We start from the raw sequence: 13,921 nt of genomic DNA, 5'->3' as shown, positions 1-13,921 counted from the left end.
TAAGTTAAAATATAATTGTATGCAACATTCCGGCTTGTAAAGGACAATTTCCAGAATCAAACACTGTCATGTTCCAAACGGTGTATTTAGAAATTCACCATCTGGTCCACAGGCAAGATTACCCGCTATGGCACCCACTTTAAATTCAGCAGTGGGCAGATTTTTCCTTGGGTGAATGTTCGGGTTCTGTAACATAGTTATACATCATTCGTACACTGCAAATTGACCGCAAGAATACCAAACGGATATAGTTTGGCAAAAAACAGAATCATTTCAAACCTTGATTACAATGGGATACGCTCACATATGCCTCTCTATTTATGCGTGGGAATACTTGAGAACAGATTTCCTAACTTAATATCACTTTGAACTGATTACCCGGTGATTTTTACAGTCGTTTATGTCCAACAACGAAAATTATTTAAAATGTATTTGTATTCTTTTTTTGCTCCCTGCCATATGGTTTCTATCAGGAAAATACCGCTTCTCTCCACCAGAGGGCGACTGCCATACAGTATAAAAAGAGCACTGTGAAACTCTTTAGATGTGCTTGAGCATGAGGCACATATATTCTCCGAGATTTGCACATTTCCAGGATTTTACAGTTACGTAGCTGCTCGTGATTAGTAGCTCAGTAAAAACGAGTACTGGACTGTGCATTAGTGAAACTGCTGTAGGAATATAGGCCTTTGCATTTTCTCAATTTATCGGAGGCAAGGACTCTTCTATCGTACGCCACACAATCTATTTCTGGGTCTGTTTGACAGGTTTCGTGTCTCGGGGAGCTTCTGACTTCACACCTGATGCATGTCAGGTCAAGGTGAGGATGAAATAAGATGCCAAACAGCTTTCACGCATAAACTTTTGCTGGATCGCTAGTTTAACGAGAGTAGGCGCTGCGAGGGCATAAAGGTAGGTGATTTGACTCGATAAATCTGTCTTTACTCGGCGCGCCCGTGGCAGTGATTTCTCGATCTTTTTGCCAACTACATGGCTAATTCTGCCAATGACATTAATATTCAGTCATTGCAATCAACGTGACTGTAAATACAGTTTGGTCTAGTGGCTGATAGCGAAGAGAGGCATTTCCCGTTAGCATTATGCCAGGAATCAGTGGCTATCCATGGCTCATTAGAAATCACCAAGGTGTATTTAGTGGAGGACACCTTTCATCAACCACTCCTTACATTCGTTTCCCAGGCAACAGAAAGGGGTGCAGCTGGATCCATCTCCAGAGAGAAGTGACACCAGTGCAGTGAAATATAGGATCTTTTATTGTTTATAAAGAATGAATCCTGCAATGATAAACATATCACATGATATTGATTTTCTTAACATGATAAAGGTGTAGAGTACGGGTCCCCAACTGACGGGTGGTATTATTTGGCCCCCACGTTTTCAACAACAACCAAAAAAACTTGTTTAGAATTTTTGTTGGACATAAGACTAAAAACACCAGGAAGTCAGCTTCAAGTTATTTTAATTTTGGCAATGTGTTCCCAAGTATTCCCACACATAAGAGACATGTGATTGTATACAAATGTAAGCAAGGCTTGAAATTATATTTTTGTCCAATATTATACCATTTTGCTTCTTGTGGTCAATTTGCAGTCTACAAGTTTATTCCGCTCAAGAAAAAATCGTCCTGTTGCTGAATCTAGTTGATGATCATAGGTGTATAGATATAAATGACTTGCATTGTCTTTTAAAAATGTTTTTGTTCACAAGCATGAAAGACATATCACAGATAAATGTTCCTCAGGCAGGTAATCAACTATTCCAAATTGTAGTCTAAGTGGATGTTTAGCAGCATAGTTGGGCTTTAAAACAGGGGAGGTATTAATTTCCAAGGCAACTTTTGCCTCCTTTAGCCATCCAGAATGAGATACCAAAGCCCCCTGTGTGGTTTCCTTGTGGTTTGTTTTAACATGGTCATTGAGAGCTTTGGCTTTTGTGTGTGGAAAAAGTGAGACACTTGAGGCCAGTGAGGTATAAACTGTCCTTGGAGGAATGGATCCATTGTATGATTTGTGTGGGTCTGCAGCTGTGCCAAGATTTAAATATTTTTTTTCTTCAAATGTTATAACTCAACCAGGGCACAGATGCTAGAGCATGTTTCGTCTACACGTGGTAAATATTTACAATTTAGTCATTCAGCAGACGCTCGTATCCAGAGCGACTTACAGGAGCAATTAGGGTTAAGTACCTTGCTCAAGGGTACATCGGCAGATTTTTCACCTAGTCGGTTGGGGATTTGAACCAGCTACTTTTCGGTTACTGGCTCAACGCTCTTAATAACCACTTAGCTACCTGCCGCACATGACAAGCAACTGAACACGCCGAACATTAGCCATGCCAGGACACACTGCTTTCAATGATTCTACACATTGCTTACCTGCTTGCAGAGCACATACACGGGAAGCATGAGGTTTAAAATGATCATGACCCTCTTGAAGAAGAGCTAACATTTAATTACTATCCAAAATCAAGGTAGCCTCCTATACCATCACAGTTCAAGGACAGATCAGCAGAAAACTATTTCATATATGATGGGCCATTGCTATTTGGGACCCTTGGGACATCCCTACACTAACTATAATTACAACCCTTATCTAACCCTTACATTTTTTTGAAAATTTCAGCAGGGTAGGGATGACCCAGGGATCCATATAGCACGTACCTTACAGTGGCAAGAAAAAGTATGTGAACCCTTTTGGAATTACCTGGATTTCTGCATGAATTGGTCATAAAATTTGATCTAATCTTCATCTAAGTCACAACAATAGGTAAACGCAGTGTGCTAAAACTAATAAAACACACATTATTGTATCTTTTTTGTCTATTGAATACAAAATTTAAACATTCAGTGTAGGTTGGGAAAAGTATGTAAACCCCTAGGCTAATGACTTCTCCAAAAGCTAATTGGAGTCAGCTAACCTGGAGTCCAATCAATGACACGAGATAGATGTTGGTTAGAGCTACATTGCCCTAAAACCCCAAATTTGAGTTTGCCATTCACAAGAAGCATTGCCTGATGTGAACCATGCCTCGAACAAAATAGATCTCAGACCTAAGATGAAGAATTGTTGACATGCATAAAGCTGAAAAGGGTTAAACGTATCTCTAGAAGTCAGTCCATGGTAAGACAAATGGAGAAGTTTCAGCACTGTTGCTACTCTCCCTAGCAGTGGCCATCCTGCAAAGATGACTGCAAGAGCACCCCGCATAGTGCTCAATGAGGTTAAAAGAATCCTAGAGTGTCAGCTAAAGACTTACAGAAATCTCTGGAAGATGTTAACATCTCTGTTGACGAGTCTACAATACGTAAAACACTAAACAAGAATGGTGCTTATGGGAGAACACCATGGAAGAAGCCACTGCTGTCCAAAAAAAACCATTGCTGCATGTCTGAAGTTCGCAAAAGAGCACCTGGATGTATTCTGTGGACAGATTCATCTGAAGTTGAGTTGTTTGGAAGGAACACGCAACACTGTGGAGGGAAAAAAAGGCCCAGCACACCAACATCAACCTCATCCCAACTATAAATTATGTTGGAGGGAGCATCATGGTTTGGACAGGGCCTGGACAGCTTGCTATCATCGACAGAAAAATGAATTCAAGTTTATCAAGACATTTTGCAGGAGAATGTAAGAGGCTCTACGAATTTGAAGGTCAACAGAACAAGGACAACGACCCTAAACACAGAAGTAAATCAACAACAGAATGGCTTCAACAGAAGAAAATGCGCCTTCTGGAGTGGCCAAGTCAGAGTTCTGACCTCAACCTGATTTGAGATGCTGTGGCATGACCTCGTCAGCGGTTCACACCAGACATCCCTAGAATATTGCTGAACTGAAACAGATTTGTAAAGCGGAATGGCCCAAAATTCCTCCTGACTGTTGAGCAGGTCTGATCCCCAACTACAGAAAATGTTTGGTTGATGTTATTGCTGCCAAAAGATCGTCAACTAGTTATTAAATCTAAGGGTTCACATACTTTGCACGGTGAATGTTTACACAGTGTGTTCAATAAAGATATGAACACTTATAGTTGTTTGTTATTAGTTTAAGCAGACTGTGTTTGTCTATTGTTGTTACTTGGATGACGATTTTATGACCAATTTATGCAGAAATCCAGGTAATTCCAAAGGGTTCACATACTTTTTCTTGCTACTATATATGATGTGTCAATTCCATATCCTGTCATGTGAATCTTGTAAAAACACAGTGACATTCAGGGTGTGGAATGTTTATGCATGCCCAGGATATAGAAGAAAACAAGTAGGCCTAACTGAAGATAATGTAAACTGAGTGTCTGCCTATAGCCTAGAATCTAGATAATGTAAACATTGTACTGTATTTCAAAAGGCTGTAGGGTAAAACAATGAAGACAGATGGTTTTGCCAGTAAGATCAACCACTGTCGCCAAACAGATAATGATTAGCCTATATTCTGTGAGCATTTAATTTCTTCTCAATCAACTTTGATCATGTAGCTAGTTAGGCCTAGATTTCCAGCGTGCATGAGTCTCCACCATCACACGATTGCTGAGAATATAAATGAGCACTCAGGACAGAAGCTGCAACAATAACTTGCCTCTTAAGCTTTAATTAAATTAGAGATTCAGCCCTGCTGTCTTGTCTTCACATCCCTGATTATTTTCTCTCTCTCCCGTTAGGATTAATTAAACTTGGACAGGCCCCGGTGCCCCTGGGCTCTTGGATGCAGATTGACTTGCACCTTCAAAGTTTGAAATAGTATAGGCTTAACTAGTATAGCAGTTCATTCTGCGGCTTCATGTTGTTGGCCTTGAGCAGACTCTTTCTGAAGTTCCTGCCCGTCTTCTTGGGCTGCTGCTTCTGCACAGTCTTAATTAACTTAAGGATCCAGCAGGGGAAAGGTTGTGATTGGATCTACAATGTCTAATTAGCTATTACCAAATAAACATGCAGAACAGAGAACATGTATTCTATTCTACAAGGTCTGGTGCTATTTTGGACAATAGGGCTGTTGGCCTGCTCTTGTATTCCATCCAGATGAAATACAAAATACCATCCCATATATTACAAAATTTGGTGTCAATTTCCAGGCTGGTCTCATGGACTAGACATAACATAGTAAACAAAAAATCTGGGACACTCATGTGTTACATTTGGTATGGTTACATAAGACAGAAGGTTAATTAAGGCAAAAACGTCAACGTCTAGCAACCCAAAGGTTGCTTGTTCGAATCTCATTCCAGACAACTTTAGCATTTTGGCTAGTTAGAAACTTTGATACTACTTTTTAGGTACTTTGCAACTACTTAGCATGTTAGTTAACTCTAACATTAACCCCTAATCCGAATGCCTAGCTAACATTAGCCGCCTAGCTAACATTAGCCGCCTAGCTAACGTTAGCCGCAACAAATTGGAATTTGTAACCTATATGTATTGCAAATTTGTAATATATTGTATGAATTGCAATTTGTACGATATCATACAAATGGTAATCTGTAACCGATCATAAGAAATGGATGATGGACATCCACAAATTTAATACATAACACATCAAACTAATTTGAGTGTCCCAGATTTTCATTTACTATGTTACGTCTACCCCTGAGTCTAGATGGCAGCAATTCATTGTGTTCTTAGGAAATAGTAATAGAATATGCAAATTGGGGAAATTTCAAAGTGTCCTCTGATTTTGCCCTCTGGCCGGTTTCAAATTGAGTTGACTTCCATGTGGCAGAACAATGACACAATGCCAATATGAATGGTCTCACATAGAGCTGTCCCCGACCTAAAGAAAATCTTGGTCAACCGAAAATCATCTGTTCTTTTATGTGTATTTTTCTGTGTATGTATATGACACACCCTATGTGCTTTAATGAAATTAACTATAAGCATTGAGCTTGTATGATGCTTTAAGCTTTCGGTTTGATGAAATAAGATCAATGCCTCAAGAGGGCGTCAGAGATCTAGATGACCAGAAGGGAAAAAAACTTTACCTGACCCAACTATTCTCCTCCTGCTGGCTTTTGCAGATTCTGCCATTACTTTCCTGAAGTTGCCGGTAAAGGAGTCGGCAACCTTTCTCATGTTGAATACCAATTTATATTACCATTTCTACTGATCTATGTGCCAGTTATGGTTTTCATTTGCACATTTTACATTTTCGTGAAACAGTTTAATTTGGTTAATTAAAATGCTATCTAAATGAAAATTATACAAACCTAAAGTAACTTCTATTGCCAATGCCAACTATATGTAAAAATAGCCTAAATAAAAACATTGCAGCCTGCATGTATAAAATATCCTGATTTTTAAAAATAAATCTTGATCCCATTGAGGGAGAGGTTGTTGTCCTTGCACCACACGGTCAGGTATCTGAACTCTGTATAGGCTGTCTCATCGTTGTCGGTGATCAGACCTACCACTGTTGTCATCAGCAAACTTAATGATTGTGTTGGAGTTGTGCCTGGCCGTGCAGTCGAGTGGACTGAGGACGCACCCCTGAGGGGTCCCGTGTTGAGGATCAGCATTGCGGATGTGTTGTTACCTACCCTTACCACCTGGGGGTGGCCCGTCAGGAAGGCCCGGATCCAGTTGCAGAGGGAGGTGTTTAGTTCCAGGGTCCTCAGCTTTGAGGCCACTTGAACGCTGAGCTGTAGTCAATGAACAGCATTCTCACATAGGTGTTCCTTTTGCCCAATGTGAAAGGGCAGTGTGGAGTGCAATAGAGATTGCATCATCTGTTGGTGCGTAATGCAAATTGGGGTGGGTCTAGGGTTTCTGGGATAATGGTGTTGTGCGCCATGACCAGCCTTTCAAATAATTCTATGGCTACAGACATGAGTGCTACGGGTCGGTACTCATTTAGGCATGTTACCTTAGTGTTCTTGGGCACACTGCTTGAAACATGTTGGTATTAGACAGGGAGAGGTTGAAAATGTCAGGGAAGACACTTGCCAGTTGGTCAGTGCATGCCCGGAGTACACGTCCTGGTAATCCGTCTGGCCCTGCGGCCTTGTGAATGTTGACCTGTTTTTAAAGGTCTTACTCACATCGGCTGCGGAGAGCGTGATCACAGTCGTCCGGAACAGCTGATGCTATCATGCATGTTTCAGTGTTACTTGCCTTGAAGCAAGCATAGAAGTTATTTAGCTTGTCTGGTAGGCTCGTGTCCCTGGGCAGCTCAGCTGTGCTTCCCTTTTGTAGTCTGTAATAGTTTGCAGGCCATGCCACATCGGACGAGCTTCGGAGCCGGTGAAGTATAATTCAATCTTAGTAATGTGTTGATGCTTTGCCTGTTTGATGGTTCGTCAGACGGCATAGCGGGATTTCTTATAAGCTTCCGGGTTGAGTTCTGCTCCTTGAAAGCGGCAGCTCTACCCTTTAGCTCAGTGCGAATGTTGCCTGTAATCCATGACTTCTAGTCGGGGTATGTACATACAGTCACTGTGCGGACGACGTCCTCGATGCACTTATTGATGAAGCCAATGACTGATGTGGTGTACTCCTCAATGCCATCGGAAGAATACCGGAACATATTCCAGTCTGTGCTAGCAAAACAGTCCTGTAGTTTAGCATCTGCTTCATCTGAGCACTTTTTTTATAGACAGTCACTGGTGCTTCCTGCTTAAATTTGAGCTTGTAAGCAGGAATCAGGAGGAAAGCATTATGGTCAGATTTGCCAAATGGAGAGCTTTGTATGTGTCTCTGTGTGGCGTAAAGGTGGTCGAGTTAAAACATTTATTTTATTTTGTTATTGAAAAAATAAGATTAACATGCTGGTAGAAATTTGGTAAAACTGATTTTAGTTTCCCTGTATTAAAGTCCCTGGCCACTAGGAGCGCCACATCTGGATGAGTGTTTTTCTGTTTGCGTATTGCAGTATACAGCTCATTGAGTGCGGTTTTAGTGCCAGCATCGGTCTCTGGTGGTATGTAGACTGCTCTGAAAAATACAGATAAACTCTCTAGGTAGATAGTGTGGTCTACAGCTTATCATGAGATACTCTACCTCAGGTGAGCAAAACCTTGAGACTTCCTTAGATATCATGCACCAGCTGTTGTTTACATAAATGCAAAGGCCCCCGCCCCGTTTCTTACCAGAGGCTGCTGTTCTATCCTGCCGATACAGTGTATAACCCGCCAGCTTTATGTTCTTAATGTTGTCGTTCAGCCACGACTCTGTGAAACATAAGATATTACAGTTTTTAAATGTCCCGTTGGTAGGATAAACGTGCTTTCAGTTCGTCCCATTTATTTTCCACCGATTGAACGTTAGCTAGCAGGACGGAAGGTATGGGCACTCTGATCTCTTTCTGCGAAATCGCGTTTCTTTCTCCAGCGAATAACGGGGATCAGGGCCTGGTCGGGTGTCTGTATTATATCCCTCCCGTCCGACTCACTGAAGAACTCTTTGTCCAGTTTGAGGTGAGCAATCACAGTTCTTATGTCCAGAAGCTCTTTTCGGTCATAAGAGATGGTAGCTGCAACATTATGTACAAAACAAGTTGCGAAAAACGCGAGAAAACAAAATGGTAGGTTAAGAGCCGATAAGACTGGAGCCTTCCCATCCGGCGCCATCAGATATTATAGAATATTAGCTCAAAAGTAAATATAAACTGTACCAACACCCAAAATGAGGACCGGAACCTATTTCAGTCCAAGTCGAGCACTGATAAGAAGTAATCAGATAGGCCTATTTTATGACATTTCCTCTGGATTAAAGCATGACATTTTTTCCCTTACACGCTGAGTGGTTATCGAAAGGGAGAGTGCTGGAACAATTTCTCAAATACATTGAGGAACTATTGTAATTCTCAATGGATGTGAAACTAGATTTCATTTGCTTGCTGTTTTGAAGTGAAAACATTACTTTGAGAAGTGCCACAGGTCATTAGTGATGATGCATTAAACCAATCAGAAATACCATCAGATGGGCCTCCCAAGTGGCGCAAGGCACTGCAGCGCCATGCTAGCTGTGCCACTAGAGATCCTGGTTCGAGTCCAATTATATAGGGCCGATTTTCAAGTTTATAACAATTGGTCATCTGCATTTTTGGATGCCGGTTATGGCAGATTCCATTGCAATCCACGAGGAAACAGGCTGATCACCTGTTACGCAAGTGCAGCAAGGAGCCAAGGTAAGTTGCTAGCTAGCATTAAACTTGCCTTTATAAAAATCAATCAATCTTAGCATAATTACTAGTTAACAGCACATGGTTGACGATATTACTAGTTTAACTAGTTTGTCCTGCGTTGCATATAATCTATGCGGTGCCTGTTAATTTATCATCGAATCACAGCCTACTTCACCAAACGGGTGATGATTTAACAAAAGCGCATTTGTGAAAAAAGCACAATCGTAGCACCAATGTACCTAACCATAAACATCAATGCCTTTCTTAAAATAAATACACAAGTATATATTTTTAAACTTGCATATTTAGTTTAAAGAAATTCATGTTAGCAGGCAATATTAACTAGGGAAATTGTGTCACTTTCAGTGTAAACAGAGTCAGTGTATATGCAGCAGTTTGGGCCGTCTGGCTCATTGCGAACTGTGAAGACAATTTCTTCCTAACAAAGACCGTAATTAATTTGCCCAAATTTTACATAATTATGACATTGAAGCTTGTGCAATATTTAGACTTAGGGTTGCCACTCATTCGATTAAAATACGGAACGGTTCCGTATTTCACTAAAATAATAAACATTTTGTTTTTCGAAATGATAGTTTCCGGATTTGACCATATTAATGACCGAAGGCTCGTATTTCTGTGTATTTATTATAATTAAGTCTATGATTTAATAGCGCAGTCTGACTGAGCGGTGGTAAGCATTCATTCAAACAGCACTTTCCTGCGTTTGCCAGCAGCTCTTCTCAATGCTTAAAGCACAGCGTTGTTTATGACTTCAAGCCTATCAACTCCCGAGATTATGCTGGCAATACTATAGTGCCTATAAGAACATACAAGAGTCAAAGGTATATGAAATACAAATGGTATAGAGAGAAATAGTCCTATAAATTCCAATAATAACTACAACCTAAAACTTAACTGGGAATATTAGAGACTCATGCTAAAAGGAACCACCAGCTTTCTTATGTTCTGAGCAAGGAACTTAAACGTTAGCTTTTTTACATGGCACATATTGCACTTTTACGTTCTTCTCCAACACTGTTTTGCATTATTTAAACCAAATTGAACGTTTATTTGAGACTAAATTGATTTTATTTATGTATTAAGTTAAGTGTTCATTCTGTATTGTTGTAATTGTCATTATTGTACATATATTAATCGGTATCAACTTTTTTGGTCCTTCAATAATCGATATCAGCGTTAAAATTATAATCGATCGACCTCTACTCTCCACATATTGTATTAATGGGGACCAGGTTAAATCGAACTTTTGTCGGGACCCATGCACAGTGTACCTAACCTTGGGGCTAACAGTTGTATTACACATTTGAGAATGCCTAAAAAATAGGGTCCCAGAGGCCACTCAAAGATTGGCATGGTGAAAACATGTGTACCACAGTCGCTGGACTCTCAAAGATGATGGCATCTCAAACACTTTGGCAAAAATATACCCAAATGTTGACTCTGTCATTTGAGTAATGGAGACGGTGCAAAACCTTAAACTGGCACTTAGTGGGCTTGAGTGGAAATGAAGGGAAACAATTTTTGGCAAAGCTGTGAGTTTGCAGGTTTCTAAAAAATAAATAAAAATAAAATAAAAAAAGTGGGTATTGGAAATATTATGGTCAACCCTCCGTATCGAATGAGTTATCAATGAATAGGTCACAAAAAAACACCAGACCGTTCCTATGCCAGAACTGGAATGCCATGTCAATCTGTGACGCTGAGAAGAGATGATTAGATGTTAATGGAGATAAGGCGCTTGCTTGTTTAAGGCTAAAGTGACTTCGGAATAGGGAGTTCTTAACAATGGGGTTCAAAACATGGGTTCCAAGGTTCATGGGCATTGGGGAGCACAGGAGTGAGACCGGAGAAGTTGGAAGGCTTGACTAACTCCGTGATGGCCATCCTTGTTTTCAAATGTAGAAACCCAATAAACACATTTAGATGTATTAAGCCTGCAGGCTTAGGTCTCTCTAGATATACATTTCTCATTTGTGGATTTGACTTATTCCAAATTAAGTTGGAAATGTAGCTGTCCAGATGTTTGAACATTGACTTTGGCAGAAAAATGGGAATATTTGCTATAAGTACAAACACCTAAGTAGTATAGTCATCTTAACAGACTTAATGCAACCTGCTAATGAAATAGGAAGAGGTGACCACCTTATGAAATGCTGCTTTGTGCGCTCCAGGAGTGTTTTGTAGTTATGTTTAAACAGCGCCTTAAATCAGTGTGACCTTTATCCCCAAATAAGTAAAGATCTGATGCCCCACCTTAAATGGGAGATTGACATGCCCAGTTCCTTCTGCTAACTGATTAATGGGGAGGAGCACACTTTGTTAGGTTTAACTTATAACCAGAGAATGTCCCAAAACCTTCTAGCATGTCCAAGAGATAGGGTATAGCCTTCACAGGGTTGGAGATATATAAAAGATTGTCTGCATATGGACATCTTGTGAGTTATGTTGCCCCTTAATATTCCCTTAATCCTCTCCTCCACCAACAGGGTGATAGCAAGTGGCTCAATAGCCATATAAAATAGGAAAGGGGATGCACAGCAACCCTGCCTGGCCCCCCTGTGGAGAGGGAAGTAGCTGGAGGTAACATTGTTGGTGCAAACAGAAGCCACTGGGGACAAGTACAAACTCCTAATCTAGGAAAGGAATGACGGGCCAAACCCAAATCTCTCTAGTATTGTAAATAGATATTCCCACTCAACCCGGTCAAAGGCCTTCTCAGCATCAAGAGACATGACAACCTCTGGCTGTAGAGTTGAGTAGGCAGAATAAAGAATAGCCGGCGCATATTATAGAAAGATAAATCCAGTTTGGTCAGAGTTAATTATATTAGGTATCACTGTCTCTAAACAGCACGAGGACCTTAGTGAGAATTTTATAAATCGCAGCACGAAAGGCTTATAGGGCGGTATGAGCCACAGTCTAGGGGATTCTCTAGGGGATTTTTTCAGGCCCAGGGGCTTTACCACTCTGCATGAACTGGATTGCCAGAGTAGCTTTGTCGTCACTTAGAGGCATCCATGTTGGTTTGTTCATCTGAATTGAGACGGGGGATGTCCAGATTGTCTCAGTGCATGCATACGAGATGTGTCAGGAAGTGCCTCTGAGCAAATAGCAGAGTAGGATTGATTTCTTTGAGATTGGTAGAAGTTAAATCAGCTGCAACACAGACTTCAGGTATAGTGCTGCTAGCAGCGGCTTGATGAAGCTGGTGAGAACTTGCCAGCTTTCTCTCCGTGTTCATAGAATTTTTGCCTCGACTTAAACAGAAGCTGCTTCGTTTGTTTGGTGGAAAGATTGTCAAATTTCGATTGGTGTCGCAGTCTCTCTTTGAAGAGTTCAGAAGTCGGAGAAGAGGCATATCGGTTGTCCACATCTAGAATGAGTTAGCTCCGATAAGCGTTTGGTGCACTGTTTGTTGTCATACGCTGTGTATGAAAAATTTGGTCCCTTAGAATGCTTTTAACGACTCGCACACAGAGACACGTCATGGGTGCAGTTGATCTGTAAAAAGACATCAATGTAAGTTTACGTATTTTTTTAAAGGCACTACAGGATGGTAGTAGTGGGTCAAGTTGCCACTCTCGTTGTGACAGTACTGTCCGGAAAGCGGATATCTAGCTGGACAGGGCTATGGTCTGTGATAACAATGCTGTGATATTGGCTATTAGTTACAAAAGGAAGAATTATTTTGTCCAGCAGGACAAAGTTAATCCTAGAATATGAGCGGTGGACTGGAGGGAAAAAACGAGTACTGTTTAGCATTGGGATTGCTCCTTCTCCATGGATCAGACAAATTGTAGGATTCTAGAAGTGAGTTGATGACTGTGCCTGATTTTGAAATGACATAGTTGGGCTTCGATCTGGATCTGTCTAGACTTGGATGCAATACACAATTGAAATCTCCGCCCAATATCAAATGATCAGAGTTAAGGTCAGGAAAAATTGAGCGTCATCCCAATTAGGACCATGGAGTTTAGCCAGATTAACCTGTCTGCTAAACAATTTCCCCATCACTAATATATCCTCCATTAGTATCTGAAATTACTTTGGAGGAGACAAACTGGGTGCCTTTTCTGATAAGGATGGCTGTTCCTCTGGCCTTGGCACCAAAGTTGGAGTGAAATAGTTGGTCTACCCATTCTCTGTTAAGTTTATCACGGTAGCTGGACCGGAGTTAAACAATGTCCGGACTTAAGATGAGCATACACTCTGCTACGCTTGATCACCTGGTTAATTCCCTTCACGTTCCAGCTGATAAAGCATGTGGAGCCTAGAGTATGTGAATTAGGCATAGTCATAGTAATCAGAAATGTATGATCACATGGCCAGTGTGCTGAAAGGTCAGAGTAAGAAAAGAAAAAGAAAAAAAAATACCCATAAAACCTTAGACCCCTATGCTGCCCCCCCCCCCCCAGCTAGTTGGTAAAAACTAATTGTGCCATGTACTGTAAATAAAATACTATTCAAACGATATTGTCCTTGTGAGAACATGTCACCCTATACATACCCTAATTGTTCATAATGTTGAATAATTGTCTTTTTTTAGCAGCAGGGTGGAGGCACGTTTCTAATCAAGATCTGAATTCACTAGTTGGTCCTTGGTCGAGTTAAATTCACTAGTTGGTCCTTGGTCGCGTTAAATTCACTAGTTGGTCCTTGGTCGCGTTAAATTCACTAGTTGGTCCTTGGTCGCGTTAAATTCACTAGTTGGTCCTTGGTCGCGTTAAATTCACTAGTTGGTCCTTGGTCGCGTTAAATTCACTAGT

The 13,921-nt window shown here is 40.8% G+C and overlaps 1 protein-coding gene across 3 annotated transcripts in view; it reads left to right on the top strand.

The window, feature by feature from the left end:
* LOC129828058 (phosphatidylcholine:ceramide cholinephosphotransferase 1-like) overlaps positions 1-13,921 on the top strand; it is a 52,497-nt gene that overhangs the window by 10,157 nt on the left and 28,419 nt on the right. Inside the window, exon 1 of one of the 3 annotated variants that reach the window (XM_055889472.1) lies at positions 530-820. The exons of the other annotated variants lie outside the window; for them this stretch is intronic. The gene's annotated coding sequence lies outside the window, so the exon portion shown is untranslated. Of the gene's footprint in view, positions 1-529; positions 821-13,921 lie in introns of those variants that run through there. 3 annotated transcript variants of the gene reach the window in all.

This window comes from Salvelinus fontinalis, chromosome 1 (assembly GCF_029448725.1).
Source record: "Salvelinus fontinalis isolate EN_2023a chromosome 1, ASM2944872v1, whole genome shotgun sequence".
NCBI classification, from domain to species: domain Eukaryota; kingdom Metazoa; phylum Chordata; class Actinopteri; order Salmoniformes; family Salmonidae; genus Salvelinus; species Salvelinus fontinalis.
The sequence above is the reverse complement of the archived record's forward strand: the minus strand, read 5'-3'. Positions and strand labels throughout refer to the sequence as shown.